Genomic DNA, 12,757 nt, shown 5'->3' with positions numbered 1-12,757 from the left:
AATGTATTAAAAATGGGATATGGACAAAATCTAGACAAAAGTTCTATATCAATATTCAGTTTTCTGTTTTTATTGCCCAAGCTGTGACAAAGCATTAAAAATAGGAATTGGGGTAAAGTTTTTTAGAATTCTTTGTGACATCATTTTAACTTTTCTGTGATTTTGAATTTTTTTTTTAATTAAGGTATATTAGAGATAGATAGCTGCTGCCTAATCAACTCCAAGTCATGGTCAGCATGTTGGAGTTGATTGTTGAGGCTACTGTGCCAATCAATCCCACGATTGTCTCCTTCATCCACGTAGGGTCTTCATTTCACCAAACACAATCCCTTCTTTTAGTGACTGATCCCTCCTGAGGACGTGTAGAAAGCAAGCATGTTGGAAAATGTTCTGTTGTGATCATAATGTTTTCATTGCCTAATTTTCAGAAGCAGATCACCAGGACTTTCTTCCTGTTCTTTATTGGCTGGAAAATGCTGAAACCTTTCCACCATCAGTGACCCTGCTGGAATTTAAAATACTGATGGCGTTGCTTTCAGCATCACAGCACCGTGCAAGCCATCACATTACAACAAACTGATAGATGATTGGTAGAATGTATGTTAGAGTAAAACAAAAATATCAAAAATAAATTGCGATGGAAAACTAGTAGGTATGATATACACATTCCTTCTCATGGGTGAGTTGATGTGGAGCCGGAGAGAACAGTTGCAGACCATCTTAGCCACCCATCACATCTCAGTGCCACCCTCCCCTTCAGCTTACACCATGACAGTCATTATGCCAACATCTGATAGGAGATCAAAGTGCCCCACTCCTCCTCCCCTTGTAAGTCACTCATACAGTTCTTCTTGGAACACTTGAAAGAATCATTTTTTTTTGCCATTCTTAATATAGATAATTACTGTGAATACAAACGTGAAGAATAAACTACAGTAAATAAAATGTTAGCAATTGTACCAGAAGTTATGTACTGTCAGTGTCTTAGGGTAGGTTCTGTAGAGAAGCAAAACAAGTGAAGCTACATGCTCAAATCCCAAAAACAAGAGGTTAGATGAACAGAGCCCAGTTGAAGGATCCAGAGCTAGCAATCTCCAGAGAGCCTTTATGGAATGTCCACCCACATTGGATGCAGGCCACACCCCCCAATGAAGCCCTCCCTAACTGGCTACACACAGCAGATCACATCATGAAGGTGATCATACTATATTAGATCTCATTATGGAAGTGATTACATCATTATATGACTGCCAAACTACATCATAACTGCCAAATCCCTGAGAATCATGGCCCAGCCCAGGTGACACATAACCATCACAGTCCACCCCTTGTCAACTTGGCATACATAGTCTCTGAATAAAGACACTTATAAAGTCATACTTGTGCCTAACATGATACAACTAACACACATAGAACTAAATACACCAGCCCTGTTTATATCTTATATTTTATAGGTAAAGAAAACAAATATATTTGATGCACACAAAGAAATACTCATTACAGTTACAGCCCTCATTTCTGCAACTGGTCACATGGTCATAACTGATATTTAGAACTATTTTCTTCTACCACCCTTTCCGTATTCTCTTTGCCCTCAGCAAGCACCTCAGCTGGTTGTGGTTCTTTACCTGGTGGGGTGACCTGAAGGGTCTGGGCCATTAGTAGTCATATCAGAATTGGGTTCATATGGTTTTCCATTGACTTTAATCACAGGGTATGGTAGTACTAAGAGATGCCCTAAGGGATCTCCTGCTTTCCAGACATTCTCTTTTTTACCTCCATTATGCAGTATCAATCCAATTTCCTCTTAGTCATCAGGATCAATCACACCAGCCAATACGGTAACTTCTGTCTTTGCCTGTTGATGCAGAGACATAAGGAGCCCAAAGTGGCCAGGTGCCATTCTTAACTTCCAGTTCAATGAATCAGTGATGTGTGTCTAGGTGGGAGCATTCCTCCCTTTGGAACTGATACCCCTAGACCTGCAAAACATAGAGTTCCAGGAACAGAAACTCTTTGGTGAGTATTCGCATGAGACACAAATATCTTCACCTATTTGGCCCGTTCAGAGAGGTGTATCCTCCTTGTCTCCAATTTTTCAATCATATTCTTTCCAAGTCCCTGACCATTCCTCCAAACCACTGGCCACAGCCCATGAAACAGTATACAATTGCACATCTGACCATTTCTCCTTCCAAGCAAAGTGACTAATCACATGCATTGCTCAAAGTTCATCTCATTGGGAGGATTTCCCTTCACTACTGTCCTTCACAGAGGTGATCACACTATATCAGATCTCATCATGGAGGTGATTACCTCCATCTACGACTGCAAAGGTACGTCATAACTACCTCACCACTGAGAATCATGGCCCAGCCAACTTGACACACAAACGTACCATCACAGTCAGTCATTGCTCAATGGAGAGAAGGCTTCTATGCATGCACCAAATCGCCTTGCAAAACAGCTATGTAAAAAAATAAAATAAAACTTTGTGTATTTTTTTATTTTTCAGTATCAATACACAGTTTTGTAGTTTAAAGATATAATTTATTTCATTTTTAAAAACTCAACTCTATTTCAGGAATAGGACATCTCAAAGACATGACGCAAAAAAAAAATTTAAGATACATATACCTTCTTTTTCACACTTTAGCCAGGTACACGCATATCTTATCAACTAATGTATTAAATTCAGTGTCTGAATATTATACCTTAGTCTTAGATTTCAAGACTTTTTAAAATTCTTATACCTATGGCTCTCCAACTGGAATCATTCACTAAGGCAAAAAATAATAAATGAATATGTAAAAAATAATAACCTACTGCCTCATTTTTCTAAGAGCATTTTTTTCCTTAAAATACCTTCTACCTCTTTTTTTAAACCTTCTGTGGACTTGAAGATCCTCTTAAAACTCAAAACATTCAATCTGTAATCTGATTTCTGATTTTCATCATATGTTTTTGGCTGTTATGAAATAAATCTACTTCTATTAAGCATTAGTGGTGATACTGTTTAAAATATTTTCAGATCACTTCACAAATGAATGAAATCTATTAGATGTGAAAAAAAACAAAGGAGAAATAGAAACTCTTCTATCCCTTAAATTTCATTGTACAGTGGTTTAGTTCTCAGTGGTTATCAAAAGAATGCTTATCAACAAATAGCTTGAAGATAAAAGTTAATTAAGCAGCACAATATGTAAGCTTGCAAGTGAGTGCATATGAAGAACTAGTTAGAGTTAAAAAAAATATCCTGTATATGATTTCTGGCATGTGTTTGCACTCTTCCTTTTGTTCCATCCCAGCCCAATCAGCCTAAGACCACTAGGGACAGAGCACTGGTCCAACAAAGTCAGATTTACCAACTCACTGCAGTAAAAAAAAGGAACCAGTAAAGTAAAATAATCACTATAGGTTTTGCAGAAAGGTGGAGTTTAGGTGAAATTTAATAGAAGGAGCATTCTGATAGCCTGAAAGAAAAGCAAGGCTATGGTTAAAGTGGTCAAAATCAGATCTGAACTATAAACTGGACCGAAAGATTGTTTCTTTAGAAAATACAATGTAGAGATATATCTGCAATTTTTTTTCACAGGAACTCCTTGTCTAAAGCTCTTCATCTGAGTTAGAAACTAAGGTTGTACAGAAGTGATATAGTGCTTCCTAGCAAGGGACTTGACGACACCTAACAACAACAACAAGGGTTGAATATTTCATTCTAACTCATATAATTTCAAATGGCAAAGTTTCTAAAAGTTAAAAAATTTTAAAGAAGAAAGCTTATCACAGCAATAAAACAGTGATTACTCAAAGAAGGGAGTTGTATGATACTTTACAATAGCAAAAGGTCCTTGTTTGAAATTATTTCCATTTAAAGCTATTTTTCTCTCAGCTTGCTATTTTTTAGTCTAATAGATAACCGGGTTTTTTTTTTTTTTTTAATTTTCTTATCCTGAAAATAAATTTTATTTAATTTTCAATTCCATCACTTTTCATACTAAATTATCATGTTTTAATTAGTTCACTTGTTTAATTGGATTATGCTTAATTAGTTTTAAAGAGCTTTAGGCAAGACAAAAGAACTAGGTTAACATATTTAAAACCCAAAGGAAATGCTTCTTTCCTGTACCAGTAACTTTATAGTTTAGTTCTTTAAATCATTTTATTGATAAGTTTTCGAAACCGCTCATTCAGAATGATCTAACAAAAATCTATCAATAAGGCCATGTCTCCTTGCACTAGCCCTAAATACCCAAGAGAGAGATGTAATATTTTACCTTCTCCCAGAATATTTATCCGTAAATATTTAAGCCATAATTTAATAGCAAATTGTTGTCAATAGGGAACTCATTATGAGGCAGTGTGAGGCAAAGAAAATGTAAGAGATCGGGAGAGAAGTTAGACAGAAACCGGACTGGACAGAGTCAGAGAGACAAGACAAAAGGAAACAAGAGAACACTACTAACAATGTTCAAAGACTATGAAAGATTGAGCTAATTGAAGGGTAATAAGTGTTAATATTAATAAAATAATAAGATAAAAAGAAAAAAGAGACAGAGAGAATGATGGAAACAAAAAATAACTTATAAAAGAAGAAAATCATGTAAGAAGTGAGAAAAGGTGGAATCAAAATACAGAGTCTATGGAACTTACATTTATGGTAGAAAGAGTTGTAACTGCATGAGTGAATGGGGGTTATTACATATCTGACATGTTCTATCCAATGATTGATCAATGGGAACATATATAATCACAAATTTATACTGATAGATCCATCATGACAAACAATACATCAAAAATGCTATAATTTAAAAACAGTCTACATGTAGTTATTTTTGCTAAAATATTGCATGTTTGTATGAAAAAGACATGTTATTTTGTATACTCAAAATCAAACACTCCCCAAATACAAGACAGCAAAATTAGTAATTAGTTATTGCCCTTGTTCAGGAACTGGATATGCTCTATATAAAATAGATCAAGCTATGAATTAATTTGAAAAATTGAAAGGTAATTTACTTAAAAATAGTAAATCAAATTATTTCTCTTTCTGCTTTTCTTTAACACTTGTTAAAATGTATGCATAGAGTTCCGTATATAGTCTCTTACAACTAATACTAAAAATAATCAAATAAAAATAGTGTACATATGTATTAAAATATGTGGCATTATTATCACGTACTTCAAGGAAATGTGATGAGTTCATGATCTGACAAATTCAACAGAGTAATTGAAAGTAAAATTTGAAAAATACCATCTCATAATATAATAATAAATACTCTATTGATCCTCTTATTTACCATCATTGCAAATTGATTTTTCAATTTTGAAAATGGAATATGATAAATCTTATTATTTTATTCATACATCTTGTGATTTAAAATAGAAGCTGTTCATATCAGTAGATTTTGGAAATAACTTTGAGCAGTGACTCATATTTGAATATAAATTATCATTTCCTTGAACCTTGTAATTAGATTCCACAGACATGTATAAAAAATTTTAGGTTAAAACAGCTGAAATGTTTTTTCTCTATCTTTATAATTAACTATTGATTTAGGTTCTTGCACTACCTAGGGAAGCCCTGGTGGCACAGTGGTTAAGCTCTCAGCTGATAATCAAAATGGGCTTTTCGAATCCACCAACCAAACCAGGGAAGAAGGAAGTGGCAGTTGGTTTCTACTCAGTTGGTTTTAATTCTACTCTGTCCCACTGGGTCGCTCTGAGTCAGAATAGGCTGGACAGAAATGGATTAACCTAGCACATCTTGGAAAACTAATGCAATTTCTCTGATCTGTAGGTTCTTTGTTTAAAAATTAGAAGAATACTAAATCATTGCTGCTCTGACCAGGGATATCTTCTGGAAACTTGTGTGAAATGCAGACTCACAGGCCCCACCCCAAGTGACTGGATTGGAAGGTGCGTTTTGACAACAACCCTAGGTAATTGACATGCTGAGTAGTACTTGAGACCCTGAGATCTAAAAAAAAAAAAAAAAAAACCTTATCTAGATGACCTTAAAACCCTTTTCTCTGTAAATGAAGTATGGCCGAGGTATAGACCACTTTACTTTATAGACACATTTTCAGTCCATATATACTCTCTGATACTGAATACACAGTGAAAACTGAGATTGATGGAGTATAGGACATTTGTTGAGTTTAAGAGTGTGATTCGTGGTGAAGAAAGGGAGAAAAAGGTAATGCTGAGTGAAGTTACTAAAGTGGAAGGAAGCTTCATGTGTCTTAGATAAAGGAAGCAGTTTGCCTAAGTGCATTGCTGGATATAGAAATATTTCTGGGTGTGAACTATGTATTCATGTAATGGAGAACTTTGAATATCACATTAATGAGTTTAAACATGAAAAATCAAGACCCACAGTAAAATTGTGAAAAGAGGAAAAAAAAATTTGAAACCATTTTTTTTTTCAAATTCTTATAGTTTATTTCTGAAGACTATTTTAAAAAATATTGCGGTGAAATGTATATAACAAATCATTTATCATTTCAACAATTTGCACATGCAATTCAGTGACATCAATTGTCAGTCATATGGTGAAACTATAAAAACTATTCATTTCCAAATGCATGCAATCTTTAAGAGAAATTCAGTATCCACTATTGCACTTGCCTATTTTAAATATTTCATATAAGTAGGATCATACAATATCTGTCCTTTCGTGTGACTTATTTCACTCACTGTTACATTTTCGAGGTCTATTCGTGTCTTAGCAGGTATCTTAACTTTATTTCTCTTTATGAATGGATAATATCCCATTGTATGTATGTATCACATTTTATTCATCTATTCATCTGTTAACAGACACTTGGGTACTTTTGAGCACAAAGCCTAGGAATTAGAGGAACAATTGGGAAGCTATTACTGTCAAATATGCATGTGAAAGGAACCTATGTTTGGAAGGCAGATTTTTGAACAAAGACAAAATTATACATTTTTATTCAAGGACCATGCACAAAAAGTCGCCTTAGAAAATACTGAGTCCAAATGAAATGCAGTCAGTCCTTGTGGGTTTAGATTTAATTTACGGCTGAAACAAATGCATGGTGATGCCTAGAACAGGCTGATAGGAGCAGAGAGGCTGGATTTGAATCTTGTATCTTAAATTTACAATCTTTGCAAAAAAGATAAAATTATTTGCAGATTAGTGTCCTAAACTGATACTTGGTTATAGTAACAAATGACTTACTGCTGCATTAAATTAACAGATACTAACCATTCACTCCTCTGGGTACAGAAGAGGCATTCATAAATGTAAGAAAATGTCTGAATATCTACATTCAGTTCACTCTCTTTCAAGAATTCATTTATTTTCATTTTTCTAGGAGTGTGTAATTTGTTTCAAAGTCTTTCAGTCTTGAGTCTCTGTTTCCTGCTTTATTTCAGTACCACAATGGGCACAGACAATGGAACTGTCTTCCAGGAATTTCTTCTGTTGGGCTTTCCAGGCTCCCAAGACCCTTCAGCTCTCTCTCTTCATGTTTTTTCTAGTGATGTACATCCTCCCAGTCGGTGGTAATGTTGCTATCTTAACGTCGGTGAGTCCCTCTCACCAGCTCCACAGCCCCGTGTACTTCTTTCTGAGTAAACTCTCTTTCCTGGAGATTTGGTATACCACAGCTGCAGTCCCCAAGACCCTGGCCATCCTCCTGGGGAAAAGCCAGACCATATTGTTCACTGGCTGCCTTTTGCAGATGTACCTTGTTTTCTCATTAGGCTGCACAGAATACTTCCTCCTGGCAGCCAGGCTTACCACTGCTCTCTTGCCATCTGCTATCCTCTACACTATGGTGCCATCATGAGCAGCTTGCTTTCAGTGCAGCTGGCCCTAGGTTGCTGGGTCTGTGGATTCCTGGCCATTACAGTGCCCACAGCCCTCATCAGTGACCTCTCTTTCTGTGGCCCACATGCCATCAATCACTTCTTCTGTGACATTGCCCCCTAGATTGCCCTGGCCTGTACCAGCACACAGGTAGTGGAGCTCATGGCCTTTGTGATTGTTTTTGTGGTCATTTTAAGTTCCTGCCTCATCACCCTGGTGTCCTATGTCTTCATCATTAGCACCATCCTCAGGATCCCCTCAGCCAGCGGCTGGAGCAAAGCCTTCTCCACATGCTCCTCTCATCTAGCCGTGGTGCTCATGTGGTATGGATCTACCATGTTCCTTCATGTCCGAACCTCAATCAAGGACACCTTAGATCTGACCAAGGCCGTCACTGTCCTGAACACTGTGGTGACTCCAGTTCTAAACCCGTTCATCTATATGCTCTGTAACAAGAAAGTAAGAGAAACAGTGCTAAAGAAATGGAAGAGAAAATAAATTGCCTGTAACATAACAAATCTCCTGTAAATTGTGTCCAGATGTATAGAGGTCTCAAGTAAGAATATGAGAAAACAAAGTAAACCATCCATGATAGCCAACCCATTGTCATAGAGTTGATTAAGGCTCATGGGGGACCCTACGTACAGGGAAGGGGGAAAAAAAGGTGAAAAACAACAAAAAACTGAGTAAATTGGTGCTACTGTTTTTGATGTAAGCAGACTTTGTTTTTTAAGGAGAATTTTGTCCTTGAGTTCCATTTATAAAATTAGGAGCACATGCAGTGAGAAGGATATTTTACGAAACAGATTATACATTCTTGTCCTTTTTAAAGTTTTTCTTTTTATCACAAAAGTGAACAATTTAAGAATAATGATATTTATGAATGATGAGGTGTGAGAAATAGGAAAAGTTTAAACAAAATGATAAATGAAATTGAAACATACAGTTATTTCAGCATAATTTTTTTGGATAAAATATAATAAAATAGATACATATGAAATTAGGAACTGCAAGTATAATGTGCCGCATTTGTTTAACAAGTTTACTAAGCTATCCAAAATGTGGGTGATGAATAGTAAAAAGTAGATAATCAGGATGGGGGAAGGTTTGGCTATGACAGTAGAAGCCCTTTGCATAAAAGTTTTGTCCTTGTTTGTTGTGTGCCATGGAGTCTATTTTTGACTCATAGAGACCAAAAGAGTGATGAGCTTCTGATTGTTAGTCCACGCAAGTCACCAAGGGCATGGCATCCTGTGGCTTCAGAGGAAAAACAATGTACTGCTAATTATAGTAGTTAACTGATTTTTCTCCAAAGGGGATCATTCCTTAGGGAACCAAGGTATGACCCTTTTTAATCATCAACACATGAAGGGTTCGTTTCCCTCCATCTGAACACTTTTCTACGGCTCTGGGTTAGAAGAAGCAGACCAGGGATCTATAGTCTGAACCAGGCTGCAGCTCTATTCTACATGTCCCATTCTTCTTTGGTTTACACCTATGCAATGAGGGTGCTTTCTCGTAGGAGAAAAGCCTTTATGCTGAATAGCAGCTATTCACTTAACCTTGTTTTCATTATTTGAAACTCCTTCCAAGTCCCCAATTAAAAATGGAGTGGAAGAGGGGTTTGAGGGAAATACGAAAAAATATTTCGTTGTATCAGTGATGAATAGTATTATTCAAAAAGCATGTCTATGTTGAAGATCTACCTCTTGTGGTATAAAAATGAATCAAATTATACATGGTCCGCTTCCCTACTTTATTCACTGTGAGGACAAGGTTCAAATTCATGACTAAATATTCAATATTTCTAAGCTTATTTAATGGGAACTTCTAAATAACTAAAACTACTGGTGTAAACTTGCTCACTTCCCTTGAAGACAAATAGCATTTATATTTCCAAAGGTGAGTCACCGACTCTCAAGACCACAAAAGCAATGTCTAGTATCACTCTCAATAAAAGTTACCTTCAACACATTTTCCCACATCTGCTCTTCATCTCCCTACAGTAAAAACAAGGAGAGAGCAGTTTTAGTTTTAAAGTGGATAAGTCAGTTTGACGTGGAATTGTATCCAAGATTTAATGTTAAGTGAAGAAAATCATTAGGAATATACAGAATAAAATTTACTAAATCAGGTATTTCCTTTCTATGTTAATGAGCTCTACCTAAATGTAATTTTGCAGTACATATGTGATATACTTTCGACTTAGATTTTTTTTTTTTTGGCAATTAAAATAATTTTTGTCTTTAAACTGGTTTATTATGAACAATTTACATTAAAGTAAAACACATAAAGTGCTCATTCATAAAAACAAAACAAGTTTTTAGGTTTTATTTGTGTGTGGTTAAAGTGAAAGTTTACAGTTCAAGTTAGCTTCCCATATAAAAATTTATACACACGTTGTTATGTGACCCTAGTTGCTCTCCCTATAATGTGACAGCACACTCCTCCTTTCTACCCTGTATTTCCCGTGTCCATTCAACCAACTCTTGTCCCTCTCTGCCTTCTCATCTCACCTGCAGACAAAGATTAGACTGGAAGCACACTCTTCACAAGTATCATTTTGTGACTTATATATAGCCCAGTCTAATCTTCGTCTGAAGAGTTGACTTCAGGGAATGGTTTTAGTTTTGGGCTAACAGACAGTCTGGGGGCCATGTCTTCCGGGGTCCGTCCCTCTAGTTGCAGCCAGACCATTAAGTCTAGTCTTTTTACTAGAATTTGAGTTCTGCACCCCCTTTTCTCCTGCTCCATCAGGGTCTCTTGGGCTCATATTTTCCTTTTGACTTTGGGGTTCTTCATTCTCCTTTGCTCCAGGTGGGTTGGGATCAATCCATGGATCTTAGATTGCCTCTTGTTGGCTTTTAAGACCCCAGATGCCACTCAGCAAAGTGGGTTGCAGAACATTTTCTTATAAAATTTGTAATGTCAGTTGACCTAGATGTCCCCTGGAACCATGGTCCCCGGGCCCCTGCCCCTGCTACTCTGTCCCTCGAAGTCTTTGGTAGTATTCAGAAAACATCCTAGCTTTTGATTTAGTACAGTTGTGCTGACTTCTCCTGTAATGTCCCCTCACACAGTTGTGGAGGCTGGAAAGTCCCAAGTCTGTGAGCCAGACTGGAAGCCTCTCCTGACTCGCATAGCTGCAGGGGCTCACAAACCCAATATTGGCAGGTAAAATGGCAAGCCACTGGTTTACAGACTGCAGAGGCTGACGTATCCCAAGAAAGGAAGGTAAGCTGCTAGCTCAAGTCCCAAGAACTGGAGGTCAGATGAACAGGCTCCAGGTGCAGGATCCAGAGTGGTCAAAAGCCAGTGGGCCTTGCCAGAATGTCCATCTATATTGGATGCAGGCCACACCCCCAAGGAAACGCCCTTTCAACTACTTGGTTACTCACATTGTAGAGGTGATCACATTATATCAGATCTCATCATGGAGGTGATTACATTATTATTTGAACACCAAACTACATCATTACTGCCAAACCACTGAGAATCATGGCCCAGTCAAGCTGGCACACAACCTTAATGATCACATGTGGCAAAATAATGAATTTGGATCCCTACCTCACAAAATATATGAAAATTAATTCAAAATGGATCAAGTACCTAAATATAAGAGCTAAATCTGTAAAATTTTTAGAAGAAAAATAAAGTTAAATATTCAGTACCTCATACATGGCAATGGATTCTCATATATGACATCAAAAGCCTATGCAATTAAGGTAAATATAGATAAAATGAACATTACCAACAAACAAATATGAAGCTATTTGTACATCAAAGGACACTATCAAGAAAGTTAAAATAACCTATGTAATAGAACAAAGTAGTTGGAAATTACATATCCAATAAGAGTTTGATATTTAGGGGAAGTCAGAACAGGTGGACTAATCTAAAAGCTAAGAAGTTTCCTAAAAGCAACCAAATACTTTGAGAGACAGGGTAGCGGGGGGGGGAGGGGAGTCTGGGGACCATGATTTCAGGGGACATCCAGATCAACTGGCATAACGAAGTGTATTAAGAAAACGTTCTGTATCCCATTTTGGTGAGTGGCATCTGGGATTGTAAAAGCAAGTGGCCATTTAAGATGCATCGATTGGTCTCAATGCACCTGGAGCAAAGGAGAATGACAAACACCAAAGACACAAGGAAAATATGAGAGAGAAATATGAGCACAAGAGAAAGAAAGGGCCACATAAACCAGAGACTCCATCAGCCTGAGACCAGAAGAGCTGGATAGTGCCTGGCTACAATCAATGACTGGCCTGACAGGAAACACAGCAGATAATCCCTGATGGAGCAGGAGAAAAGTGGGATGCAGACTTCACATTCTACCAGAAGACCAGACTTAATGGTCTGACTGAGACAAGAGGGACCGCAGAGGTCATGGTCCCTGGACTCTCTGTTAGCCTAAAACTAAAAACATTTCCAAAGCCAACTCTTCAGACAAAGATTAAAATATTAGACTGGACTTTAAGACATAAAATGATTCTAGTGAGGAGTGTGCTTCTTAGCTCAAGTAGACACATGAAACTATGTGGGCAGCTCCTGTCTGGAGGCGAGATGAAAAGTTAGAGGGAGACAGGAGCTGGTTGAATAGGCACGGAAATACAGGGTGGAGAGAAGGAGTGTGTTTTTGCATTGTGGTGAGAGCAACTAGGGTCACATAACAATGTGTGTGTAAGTTTTTTGTATGAGAAACTGACTTGAATTGCAAACTTTCACTTAAAGCACATTAAAAAAAGAGTTTGATATTCATAATATATAAAGAACTCTGACAACAACAAAAATATAAATAACCCAATAAAAAAATGGACAATGGATATAGACATTTTTCCAAAGAAGACTACAAATGGCCGTCATGCACATGAAAAGATGCTCAGCATCATTATTCTTTAGGCAAATGCACATTAA

At 37.0% G+C, this 12,757-nt stretch overlaps 1 pseudogene; it reads left to right on the top strand.

Annotated features, from left to right (window-relative positions):
- Nucleotides 1-7,411: 7,411 nt before the first annotated feature.
- LOC135229461 (olfactory receptor 6F1-like) lies at nucleotides 7,412-10,640 on the top strand (annotated as a pseudogene).
- The last annotated feature ends 2,117 nt before the right edge of the window (nucleotides 10,641-12,757 follow it).

This window comes from Loxodonta africana, unplaced genomic scaffold (genome assembly GCF_030014295.1).
Source record: "Loxodonta africana isolate mLoxAfr1 unplaced genomic scaffold, mLoxAfr1.hap2 scaffold_304, whole genome shotgun sequence".
Classification (NCBI taxonomy): Eukaryota; Metazoa; Chordata; class Mammalia; order Proboscidea; family Elephantidae; genus Loxodonta; species Loxodonta africana.
This window is presented reverse-complemented; position numbering and strand designations above follow the sequence as displayed.